At 42.3% G+C, this 12693-nt stretch overlaps 1 protein-coding gene across 2 annotated transcripts in view; it reads right to left on the bottom strand.

Moving 5' to 3' along the window:
- Window positions 1-9279, bottom strand: part of PRDM1 (PR/SET domain 1) — a 102862-nt gene extending 93583 nt beyond the window's left edge. For both annotated transcript variants that reach the window (XM_063389725.1, XM_063389726.1), the window contains exons 1-3: window positions 9139-9279; window positions 8502-8595; window positions 7736-7773 (exon numbers count right to left, since the gene is read on the bottom strand). The gene's annotated coding sequence lies outside the window, so the exon portion shown is untranslated. The remainder of the gene's footprint in view (window positions 1-7735; window positions 7774-8501; window positions 8596-9138) is intronic.
- Window positions 9280-12693: the final 3414 nt, after the last annotated feature.

Raw genomic sequence — 12693 nt, 5'->3', positions numbered from 1 at the left:
CATATTCGTATGTAGTAACTGAAAGTAAGTCACCTCACCCAAACAGGCTCATGACTGATTTTCTAGTGAAAACTTGCAAACAACAAACAGGACGACAGGTCAGAGTTGCCGAGACATGTGGCCCCTTTCCCTTTTTCTTACACCACCACCACCCAGGGGACCTTTGATCTGAATGTCAGCGGTGAAAATACACAAACAGATACTCTCTTATTATATACTCACAGGTGTACATTCCTACAACTGTTACATTCCATTACTTTCAGCTGTGCTTGAAAACAATACCTTCAGAAGTTGACCCCTTCTCTCCTCTGATCACACTGGTGTCCGAGTACAAAGCACCACAGCAAGCACGGTATTCCAAACAGCGGCAATCATCAGGCCAACACATTCAAGCAGCTCTTGTAAGGACAGGGCCAGGGCGGTGACTGGAGTTTCCCTGTATTACTTACACTGTGTACCACTTTACTGCTTGCACAGAAAGAGCTCTTCTCACACTCAGTGGGAACACTCTCGGGTCAGGCAGCTGGAGTTTTGATTCGGAGAAGGCTGGATTTAAGGTAAACTCGGCTCTGGTTTACCAGTGTGGCAAGAGTTAAAAATCTGATTGAAATACATTCAGCCCCTGTGGACCTTCAGATCACTTCCCATAACAGCATGCAACAAATCATCTGTTTGGGCTGGGTTACTGAATGCAAAAGCACATCCCATCCTCATAATGTCCCCACTTTTAAAAAGTCAGTCTCCAGCTTTGGCAGCCTAGCATAAGAAGAAGTGCTCTTCTTCTGTTAAAAATAGGACAGTATACTTCAGTAACTGGAACGGAGGAAAAGAGTGTGAGGGAATTTTTCCGTTCTTTTCTCTGATTGTTCCGTACAGTGTTTATCAGCAGGCTGGTACCACATCTCCTTTTGTTAGAAAATTAAAAGTTGGACTGTAAACATAAAAGCCACCATGAACCATGCAATAACCTTCAGGCATTTTAAGAGCAGCAGAGGTTAGAAGGGCAACTCCTGACTCTAAACAGCTCCTATTGTTTCTCCTTCTTCTTGAATAACAAAAGCAGAGCTGAAGGCTATTTACCTGGTTTTACCTCTGTCAGATCTCATTTCCCCCTTTATTTTCAGCAGATGATCTTATCAAATAGTGTAATTTCTAACAATTGCTTTGATCAATATTTTTTTTTTAATTTCGATGTGACAGATTATTTCATTCTCAAATAGATAACTCAGCATACAAAGTTACAGCAGAAAAGCACTTAGGAGACTTCAGGAGTCTGTCAACGTGTATTTAAATTAAGAGTAACTACTTTTAAGCTCCTAAGTTAAAATGCTTTCATTTTGAAATCATGAGAGCCAACTTACAGTACAAGGCTCTGATCTTGCAAGCACTCCCACACAAACAACTTTCTGTCTGAACTGTCCCATGTGTTCCCCTCCCACTGCAGATTCATACAACTGGACACTTAACTTGCCCAAAACCAACTGCAGAGCGAGGCTGGAAGGATTAAACTCCCGATTCACAAACTCCTCGGTGTTCTGCTATCCCGTGTAGCATGTCCATTATATTACTCAAATTACTATAAACAAAATCTTACATGACTCAGCACCAGGCAGATGTGAGTGGCCAAGAGGGGTCTGTAGTTAATACAGAAGTTTAGAATCATTTAGGTTGGTATATGAAATCCTCAGAGATTTAGCCTTTTAAAAAATCCTTACTTCAAGATAAAAGCAATACACAATATATAAAGTTATTCCACTGTTTTAAAATATTTATAAAACTTCAGAAGGAAGAAAAACACTTTTGGGGGTATTTTGCTCTCTAGGAAAAAAGCTCATACAAAACAAATCATCCCTAGCATTATTGATTTTCACTTAAAAAATTATTTTCTTTTTTTACTTTCTCTAAATCAGTTCACAACACCCACCTCTTATCTTTTATATACTCCTGTAATTTTATTAAATAGGGTGGGGGGAAAAAACGCTTGAAAATATGTAACAGAAATCTGAACTGAGAAATTATTTTATTTTAGCTATAAATTAAATGACAGTGAAGTATTTGCAACCCTAAAAACGTCTTTAGACATAACAATCTATGATGCAAGTTTACAGCATTTGATTCTTCATCACTAGCTGCAGCTTGTAATTACAATACAGAAGTTTAAGAAAACCAATAAAACCTGTGAAATAACAGGACTTTCATATGAAAGCATCTTAGAAATTCATATTTTTAAGGAATTCAAGTATAAGTGTTTAGAAGTGTTCTTTTTCCTTACTGTAACATATTACCTATGAAACCTAACAATGTTACATTAGCAGGATCAGGTTCTTAACTTAGAATTCTATCAGATACTCAGCTGCTATGAACTGTCATATCTCAGCTGGAGCTGATGTCCCACTAGGACTAATTTCGGATCAGCAAAGTGTTTCTGACAGTAAAATAGATACAAAACCAGGAGTGAAAACATGTCTTCTTATACAAGATGGAAGTGTACTGAAGAGGCACATTTTTGAAAATGGCTCACTCTTACAGCTTTTCAGTTCAGGTTAAGAGTTTCATTGGAATATTTTTGCTTTCTGCAAGGACAGCATCACCAATAGAAAATAAAATCAAGCCAAGTTCTGAAATGTGCTTTACTTTTTTGGCACCAACTCTTGCGCTTTTCCAGCCCCATTTCCATCCAAAGTTTTTGCTAGCTACAAACAAAAAGGAAATAGATGTCCGAGTGCCTGTAAAAACCTAAAATTATTGCATACATTATTGGTTTTCTATGTATCTCGATTGAGTCACTTGAAATGCTGTAATTACCTATATTTCCTGCTTTCATAAAATGTTGGTGAAAGGTTTGGTTACTCTGGCCCTTTATAGCTCTGGAATAACTGACAAGTGGAAGGAGGAAAGTGACTTTCCAGTCAGTTCAAAGGCAATGGAGTATGGTCATTTCCACTTGCAGAACCCACTCTCTATCAAACTCTACAGACATTTCTGTGTCACCTTCTGCCATACAGCATCTGGGCACAACATTTTCCTCTTATTGCTTTCTTTTTCAGTGAAGATATTATTAGTTTATAAAGACCAGGAAAAACTGGACAAGGGGTGAGAAGTTTGAGAAAAAATGTAAGGTTAGGCATTCATATCATTCTCCTCAGAATGTCCCTGTGTCCCTGTGTTTTATGATTTATGATTTCTCAGTTGTTTCAAATCCCACACACACTCACAAGTGTCTCAAATCCTTCTTCAAAACCATCAATTTTGGGCAGGCATCTAAGAAACTTGATTACTTTTCTACATTACTTAACAAAGCAAGTTTTGTTAAAAATATTTATGCTGAAATTCTAAAAATGGCATTATACTCCAATGGGAAACAAGATTTAGCTTGGTCGTTGGAAAATCAATTGGATTTTCTATCTCTAATCAAACAGATTTCCCATGTCTAACAAGAATTAGTTTACTAACACTGCTTTCAAGAATATTTATTGGCTTATAAGACAGAGAAAAAATATTTATTTCTTCTCTTTACTGCTCAAGTATCATGGGAGTCATCCCACCACACAAGACAAATGCAGCACTTTCAATTATTTTGTACAGATGATGCAGTCAAGTAACTAAAGCTATTACAACCCTTAGCAGACAAAATAAAATTATTCTGGGAAATAGATGGGGGGGGGGGGGCAAGGTTTTAAAACTTCTTCAAGTGACAGAAAAGGTTTACTAGGAACAGTATTAGAAATCTTTAATTACAAATACACCATTATCTGGATGCTATTTGCAATAGACTTGCATCTGGCAAGATAGACAGGACTGGAGTTTTTCAGAATGTAATACAGGTGTGATTTTGAGAAGGACAGCTATCTGCACTGGCTTGAAGAGGACACTAGAGCATATATAACTAATGAAGCACACACCATCACGCAAAAGAAAAGCCTCCAAAGGCTGGAAAGGAGGAGGAAAGTAAGGAAACATTATCCCAACGTCCTTCCATGCTTCTGGAATGTGGGCAGAGCATAGTAAAAGTTTAAGCAGCAGGAAGATTAAAGGAAAACTGCTAAAGCCAAAAAGGACATTCACATCATCTGGCATAAGTCAGTCGTGCCTCTGCAGACTTCAGTGGAGATTCACTGATTTACGCCGGTTGATGTTTTGGCCCGACGGCTTCACAGAAGATAATATCGATTAATTGTGTGTTCTATTCCAATTAAAAGCTTCTCTTGCCATCACAGCACATCTTGCCCCAGCTGGAAGCCACTCTGGCATTTTTCTTTCTGCTAGAAAGCACCCTATAGGCGAATTCCAAAATCATAATAATAATTAAAAAAAAAAAAAGAAGCCTGCATAAATTATCAACTACTGTTTGTTATTATTTACCATTTTTGGCACATACAGACACGTCAGGCACTTTACAGAAAATACTTTGAAGACAATTCCCTTCCCTGCAGAGCTTAAAAGACAAGGGCTAGTCCATTTTGCAAACATAGGGCACTGCTTTACCAAAAATTATTCCAGTTACTTTGGTGACATTCTGCACAGCAGTAAGACTTTGCTTATTATGCATGCTGGTAATTTCAGGTCTGAAATGATGAAGATGGCAAAAAAGAGAGAGTAAAAAGCAAAAATATTTTATAGAGAAATGCTTCAGATGCACTGCATTTGCAAAGCTTTCTGAACCTGAACACTTTTTCTGTGCATTTAATGTGCCTAGTTTTCACAAAAATACCTAAACAAATCCAAACCAACCAACCCCCCAAAAAAATCCAAAAAACCAAAAAAACCCCAAAAACAAACTCCCAACAAAAACTCCACCCAGAAAAACCCAACCCTTTGGGACTTTTAATTTTTCAAGTATGTGATGCTTAGCATGTGGTTTCTACTGTGATACATTATTAATGAAGAAATCCTTAGCATTGGATTTAATAAAAAAGTGGGATTGGGAATGGTGGCAACATTTCTGGAAGAGTAACATCCACATGGTTTCAAGAATGGACTCCAAGCCCTACATGGAGCAGTACAACTGCAGACCCTGACAAGACTTCTGCCCAGCCTTCAAAGTAAAAAGAAAAGTGGAACATGGGGCCAGCTGTGGAACTGACAAAGCTATCAGGTTCGAGGAGGGCTGCAGGAAAAAAAAGGTAGTAAGTTATAGTTCTTAACAATGAAGGCCCCTTTTAACTTCACATCCTGAGTACCAGAAAGCCACTATCACAATTTCAGAACATCCAAAAAGAGGAGTGGCCTATCAACTCAATTAAAAAGTATTTCTAGGAATACTTGATGAAGTGAAGGCACAGTATCTTTTCAAACATCACTTGGAACCAACAAGTATTTAATTTTAATAAATAGGGCAGATCCATACTGCCAAGGAGTGGCCCAAATTAACGTATTTGTAATACAATGAATTTATACATAAAGGCACATTCCCTTCTTTGCCCCATTCTCTGGGTCACAGGTTTTTCATGGTAGCATTTCATTACTACCTCAGGTAAGGTCATTCACTTTGACAAAAGCTAATACTTTAATACCTTTTGGTGCGATTTTGGTATGATTTGAGACACAAAGTTTAAGAAAAATCTGTTAGACTTCTTCATATGTACAAGGCTTTTAGGAAAGTACTATTATTTATTTATTGTTACTTTCAAGACATAGGTAATATCTTGTTAGCTTTCACTAGTCTCAAAGGAATGAATTCTGCAAACAAAACCACAAGAAACAAAATCTGCTATGACAATTCGCATTCTTGTATTAATTTTCAAAAACACAATCTAGACCACTAAGAAGAACATTTTCAAACTTATCAGTTAAACACACAGCACTATGTTTTCATCACAGTCACAATATTTAAAACTTATTATTCGTAGGTGTTTTAGCAAACTCTTAACAGCTGCTGAGAACATGAGCATTTCTACAGCTATTGGCAAGATCTAGCAGGTTTGAAAACCAGGAAAATGAGATCCTGCAATGATATTTTTAGGATCAAACCTTAAAAAAAAAAAAAGTCATAAACTAAGCAATCATTCATGCAATTTACAGTTAAACTGTCATTTGTACCACTCTGCTGCTTCTCATGTAGTTACATATTATGCTGTAATCTTTTAATTTGACAAGGGGAGAAGTTGGTATGATTACCAGAGCGCTTTAAAATTCCCATTGTGGAACAGCTGTTTATCAGTGTGTGTGTTTCTGAAATTGTATTTGCTGCTCTTTAAAGGTTACTTATTTCCAACTGAAATTGAAGGAATGATCTTTTTCACTTCTACCTTAAATGCTTTACAAGAGTTACAGAGTGTTTTAGTTTGTTATATTTGCTATACTGGCTTCCCTAAATTTTATGTAGAATTATTTCCTCTTTTGAAGTGTTTGATAAAGATTAATTTGAAGGATGCAGTGTCCCACATACATTTATTACTATAGAAAAACTTTTTAAAAATGACACTGCTAGCAATAGAATCCATGAGAACACTTCAGGTTTAGAAATACTTCCAGATAATCTATTTGGCTCTTATTTGTCTTAAAGAAACCACATATTTAGAGAAGAGAGGTATATTTTGCAAATTGTTATACTCCATCTGGAGCTTGCATTTCATATTTACCAATTGGTGCAAAAGAGAGTTCATTTGAACATGAGAGCTAGGACTCCACTTAATTTGTCCTCTGTGATTATCCCTTGGAAATGACTGAGTTTATTAAAGACAACTACTGTGTGATAAGGACAGTAGAGACACTATTAACCATGTCATTTAAATTGCCTGAGCTGGCATCATGCCCAAGTCCTTCAGATCCGTATATCAACACACTTGTTGCTGACAAGGACTCTTTTTAGGGGGGAGACGAGGAACTCCCTCCAAGCTGAGTATGCTGTACAGATTTCTGAGAATAATTCCTGAGAATAAACAGTATTACTCAGTCTTTGTATTTTTGATTCCTAAACAAGAGAATGATGAAACAATGACAAATAAGTGAAAGACTCTGTTCTTACAAAAAAAAAAAAAAAAGGGAGAAAGCGTTTTTCAATTTTCATTTAAAATCACTTGAATTTGCATTTTACAAGCATATTTTACTTGTAACTGCGATGCTGACAAACTAACAAAGACACGGCACTCAGTCACTTGCTCTGCCAAATTTTATGATCCCATATCTCTCCCACCCTTGCCTCATCCACAGGATCTCATGCTTTCACTTCATTAAGCCTGTAGGAAGGAGAAAACCTCTGGTGGCTGTACATAGTTTGTCTTCAAAACTAGTAAGACTAACTTTATTTAATTTCTGGCAAGAACCATGCCACAAAACACCACATTTGGAAAAGATGCAATTAAGAAGATACCAGGATAATTTTACCGCCAATTCATACCAAAATAAATACTAACATCTTTGAAGGAAACAACCCACATGTTAAGTTAGGCGTACTACTTCCACTGTAGAAGAGTCAGAACAGAAACTTCTTCATTGTACTCTTCATCTGCTGTTTTCCTAAGCTATGTCCCGATTAAGAAAAGAAAGGCTATCCCGTTTTTGGAGGGGAGGAATTCATTAGCTTAACAAGCATCTCAGTGCGTAAAAGCAGCTAATGTCTTTGCTAAAAACTCCCGTGCTTCCCAGTATGCACGCCGTGTCCAGCAACAACTGGGCAGTCTCCTGTTGATCACTTCCCAGCACGGGTGTGCTGGCTCTGCGGGCCTGAGCGAACACCCAGGTACTCACAGTACACATGGGCAGGATATAAGCGCGGGGGAAGAGGCTCTCTTACCTTCCACACACTGTCCTTCGCCGCCTTCAAGTGAAGATCTGGAAACACAAATCCAAACCCCTGAAGTAAGAGCACAACCAGTAGCCAGCCACGCTTCTCTGCCGCCCCCCCGCCCCCTCCAGACCACTTTCCCACCGCTTGCACTGCAAACAGCAACTTTCCCGTGGCATTTATTTTTTACTGGTGAGCCATAAAATCGCCTGCTTGTCCAATTAATGCAAGCATCATTATTTTCATTTACCTTTCACCATCTCAAGTGAAGGAAAGAAGAGGAGGGGGAAAGAGGAAAGCAAATGCATAAAAGAAGCTTCAGAAACACGAGTTTCAACTCATTTACGAGCCCAGATAAAGGTTAATAGTTAAACTCCTTCCTCTCCCTCCCACCCTCACAATTATTGATGCCCTTCAAGAAATGCAATATTTTTTGTTCTCATTTACCAGAGGCTAGACAAACTGTCAACATCTCCACTTTATTTACGGGTTGAGCAAGAGCAGTTCCTCAAACATCAACATTTTTTACGTTAATCCTGGAGAGAATTCACTTCTCTAAAACTACAAAATTTGCCAACTTCTGTAGTATTTATTTTTAACGAACGAGAGCAAGAGCCTTGAGCTATCCTCCGCTGAGGAGGGGAAGGGGGAAAGTGCAGCTCCACTCTCCCAACTTTAAAGCGCTTTCCCCCACCTTCCCACACCACTCGGCTCCTCATCACTCTCCATCCCACCACCCGCTTCCACCCCAAAATTTCCCCTCCCGATCCCCCACCTGCTCCGCGTCCAGTGGGATTTCAAGGGAGGAAACGAAATTTGCGAAATGGTTCCTTTTCGGCGACTTCTTCAACCCGTCTGGAGATTTAAACCTGAAAAACAAACACCTCTATTGAATGCAAACTAAGCTTTGGGGGTTGCCGAGTTAATTCCTCGGCAGACAGCTACTCTCAGTGTCTGGTTACACAAACATACCTACAGACAGGTTGGAGGGGAGTCCTTTAGAAACTAAGGAGAGGTGGGGGGAGGAAATAAAATCAAAATAGGCAGAAAGGTTGGGAGGGAGGGACTCCGGGGGGCAGCAGGGTAAGTAGGCTGGAGAGAGGGAAGGTTCGGAGCTGGGGACAGGTTTAATACGAGGCAGCGAGACCCGAAGCAAGGGCCAGTGCGGGCAGGTTCTGACACCCCAGAGGTCTCGACTGGGCACGGGGGGAAGGGAGGGGGTGTCCTTTCGGGTGGCGGTGATAACAACTTTTTACAGACAATCTAAATAAAACAAAGGGAGGCGCAAACCCTGCCGGCCGCGGAGGCGCGGGGGAGCGGCAGGCTGCTCCGGGGGCGGATGGCTCCGCGCCCTCCTCAGCGGCACCTCCTGCCCGGCCGTGCCCCGCCAGCCCCGCCGCCGCCCCGCTTACCTGCGGCTGCCGCCGGGGCTCGCAGCATCGCGCCGGGCGCAGAGGGGAGGGGGACAGGGCCCGCCGGAGCCCCGGGAGGTGCCGAGGGAAGAGCGGCGGTGAGAGCGGTGACAGCCGCGGCGAGCAGGGGAAAAAATAGTTACAGAGGAGAAAAAAAAAAAAAAAAAAAAAAAAAAAAAAGTGGAGAGACGACCACCCTAATACTAATAAGCCGCCGTGGTCATGTTGGAGAGGCGAGTCCCTCCTCCAGGGGCAGCGCTGCGGGGCGAGCTCCTGCCCTGCCCTGCCTGAGGGGGACGCGGCGGAGGGGAGGAGGGGGAGCCGCTCGCCCTGCCCTGCCCTGCCCGGCCCGGTCTCCAGCGACGGGCGGGAGTGCGGCTGCGGAGGGAGATGCCGGCGGTGCGGGATGCAGGGAGGGGACGAGGCGCGGGGCGCCCCTGCCGCGGCGGGCGGGAAGGGGCACCGCAGCCCTCAGGAGTGATCCACACACACCCCCACGTCCCGCTGCTCGCCCCCCGTGCGGCCGAGCTGCTTCCCGGCTGTCACATGGCTCCTGCCGCCACCCCCGAAAGGGTTTCGGGAGTCGCTTCACTTTCACTTTGGCCCCGCCGAGGGGCTCCCAGGGGCCGCGGCGCCTGGCAGGAGCCCTGGCAGCGAGGGGCTCCCCCGCTGCCCCCCGCCTTCCCCGGCTCCCGAGGGGGATGAGGGGCAGAGCTCAGCCCCCTCCGCATCCCCCGTCAGGGTGCGGGGCCGCCCTTGCAGCGGGGTGCTCTCAGGAGCGGCTCTGCTCGTGCCAGCCTCCCTTTCGTTTTTTAAGTAGAAAAAAAGGAGAATAATAAAAATATAGCCGGGTCCGTGGGAGTTCCGTGCTGGGGAATTGCATGCAGCGCTGCAGCAGAGGGGTGTGGCAGGGGGACCGGTAGGAGCTGGGGACTTGAGAGCCGCAGACAAGCTCGTTTTCTCTGTTTTCTAGTGGGACTGATCCTATATGCATCCTGCCCCCCAACCTGCTTGATCCCTTAAAGGGGTTGGTGAAAATCCCACTGGAGGACCCGAGCCATGCCATGCACAGGGAGGGTCTCCTTGAGCAATTTCCAGCATCTGGCAAGGTGATGTGGAGGTGCCTCTGCGGGGCCTTTCCGTGCTTCCCACCAAAACACTCCACAGCCACACCCGTGGGCACAGACTTCTCAATACCCCACCAACAGCAGGTCCAGTGTCCCACAGTGAACACCAGGGATGGATCTGGTCCAGCAGTATTATTTTTGAGCTCAGAATAAATATTTCTAGGATGGGAGGCATGCTCCATATAAGTATGTCAGATGCTGTTGCATCCCTGCTTCATTTTGAAAGCAATTAAAAAGGAGAAGGGAGTTACTACTCCTGTCTTGCTGCCCTCTTCTACTGTGGGCGCCCTGCTGTTGTGGACATGGCCCTCTTGGTGTGATTTTCCATGAATATCCCTGGTCTCAATGTTGATGCCTTTGAGGGGTGAGAGCCAGAAGAGAGCAGTAGCTTCCCCAAAGAAGCTCTCCTTGTGGAATGCCCATCACCGGCCTGACGCCTGTGGGCAGGTGGTCATTGACCACCTAAGGGAACTCGTAGCTCCCAAGGCTTCCCCAAAGACACTGCAGCACTCACTGCACTAATTATGGCTACATGTGCCAGGCGCAGAGGCAGCCTTGTGTTGGTTGAGTCAACTGGCATTATGTCCTGGCTTTTATGTGAGCTCTTTCTCTCTGGCCTTCTCTCAACAGTCATCAAACGTGGCACAACACACATTCATAATTTTTAAGGAGCTGGCCTGTAACAACCTTCACCCAAGCCTGTGCCACAAGCACAGCAGCGATCCCTTGGTTTTCTTGAAGCTCGCTGATGCTGGTGCTGGCAGTCAGGCTGCACACACTGTCAAACACTAGCACATGCTCATGCTCAGTTCCTCTGCACCTCAGCCCGCTCTCCCCAAATGTCTGACATGTTTTACTCAGCATGAACAGCAAAATGTAGTTACAGCGGGGTTTGGGGTTTTCATTTTCAGTGCACAACTAGATAAAAGATTACCACACAGAATATACATTCCAGTGACAAAAAAGGTCCAGCACCACACATTTTGGTATTCTGTCGTGAGGTTTCTGGTTCTGAACTACAACTGTTAGCTTTGAGTTTTGCTGTTAAATGGAACAAAGATGACCGTGACAATGGTGTTTGCATTTGTTTCTTTCTTTTTTTTTTTTTTTTTAACTGTTTATCATAAGGCAACAAGAAGCACTAATAAATCAGACTGTGAACAAATGCTCTCTCAAAACTCACCCAGTTCATGAGTATTACTCTGTTATTCAGAGTATTTGCTAACTTGAAAATTAAATTGCCATTTGAGACTATTCCATATTCTATAATATTCATTATCTTTCCTCATTTTTCAATTACAAGGCCAACTTTGACCCCTTTAATCCATGTTTTTTCTGCTACAAACTGCCATGAAGTCAGGAGCACTTGAGAACAAGGTTCTACTAACTGGTAAAATATGGCAGAATCTGTCCCCAGTTAGTTAGTTCCATCCTCTCACCCTGTCTCCAGTGACAGCATGCTCACTACTCAGGAACAATGACCTGAAGTTAAGAAAGAAAACATTTTACAACAAGTGAAATAAAGGGAAACAATAGCCTAATTTACCAAATAAGAATAGTGAGATATCATCCCTGAAAAGAGTCAGGAGTAATCCAGATAAAAGAGGAGAGAGTGAAGAGATGATCAGGCAGTCATTCGGGCCTATCTTCTGATGCTGCCCAAAGATTAAATCTGTCCTAACAAAGCAGAGCAAAGACCTGAAATAATGTTATCTTACCTCTCCTCTCCTTCCCCCCATCACACTACTACATTTTTATCAAGCTCTTTTACCTTTGGATGATTGGAAAACAAAGGAAAGGGGCAGAAAATACAGAAAGTGAGAGGAAGGAACATTACTTTTTTTTTTTTTAATTTAAAAAGGGGCACAAATTTATTTAGATGTTGTCACACTTCTATCACAGGACATTTTAATTTAAATATGTGCAATTAAACAAACATCAGTTGTACTGACAAAAGGCTAGAATTAAAGGAATATGAAGTTAAGCTTCCATGAACTGTCCATGACATTTTAAGTAAATTGGGTGACTTTGTTTGTTGGCTTTTTAAAACATCAATAAAGCGTTCTCAAACAAGTGAAACCCATTTTTAAAATCAACTGACTCATAGGCTTCCCATCCTCGAAATACAGTGAGGAGTGCTGCCCAGCAGTAAAATATTTCAATAATCAATAGCAGAATAATCCGAGGGAAACCAACCTACATTTGCACGTCAAGGTACCCAGAGGACATCTGCCAGGCGTGAAGAGAGGAATGAGCAAACTCAAAGCTATCCCCTCACATAGTTTTCACAATATTCTAATTTACCAACGTTTGTAAGGAAAAAAAAACAAACCCACACACAAAAAACAGGAGGAAAGGATAAATTAAAACGTATACCTGGCACACATTTTTGTTTACAAACACTTGAAAACTCCGTTTGTGATTTAAG

The sequence above is a fragment of the Prinia subflava genome, chromosome 2 (assembly GCF_021018805.1).
Source record: "Prinia subflava isolate CZ2003 ecotype Zambia chromosome 2, Cam_Psub_1.2, whole genome shotgun sequence".
In the NCBI taxonomy this organism is placed as follows: Eukaryota; Metazoa; Chordata; class Aves; order Passeriformes; family Cisticolidae; genus Prinia; species Prinia subflava.
Note: the sequence above shows the minus strand (reverse complement) of the source record. Positions and strands in the feature narration are given on the sequence as shown.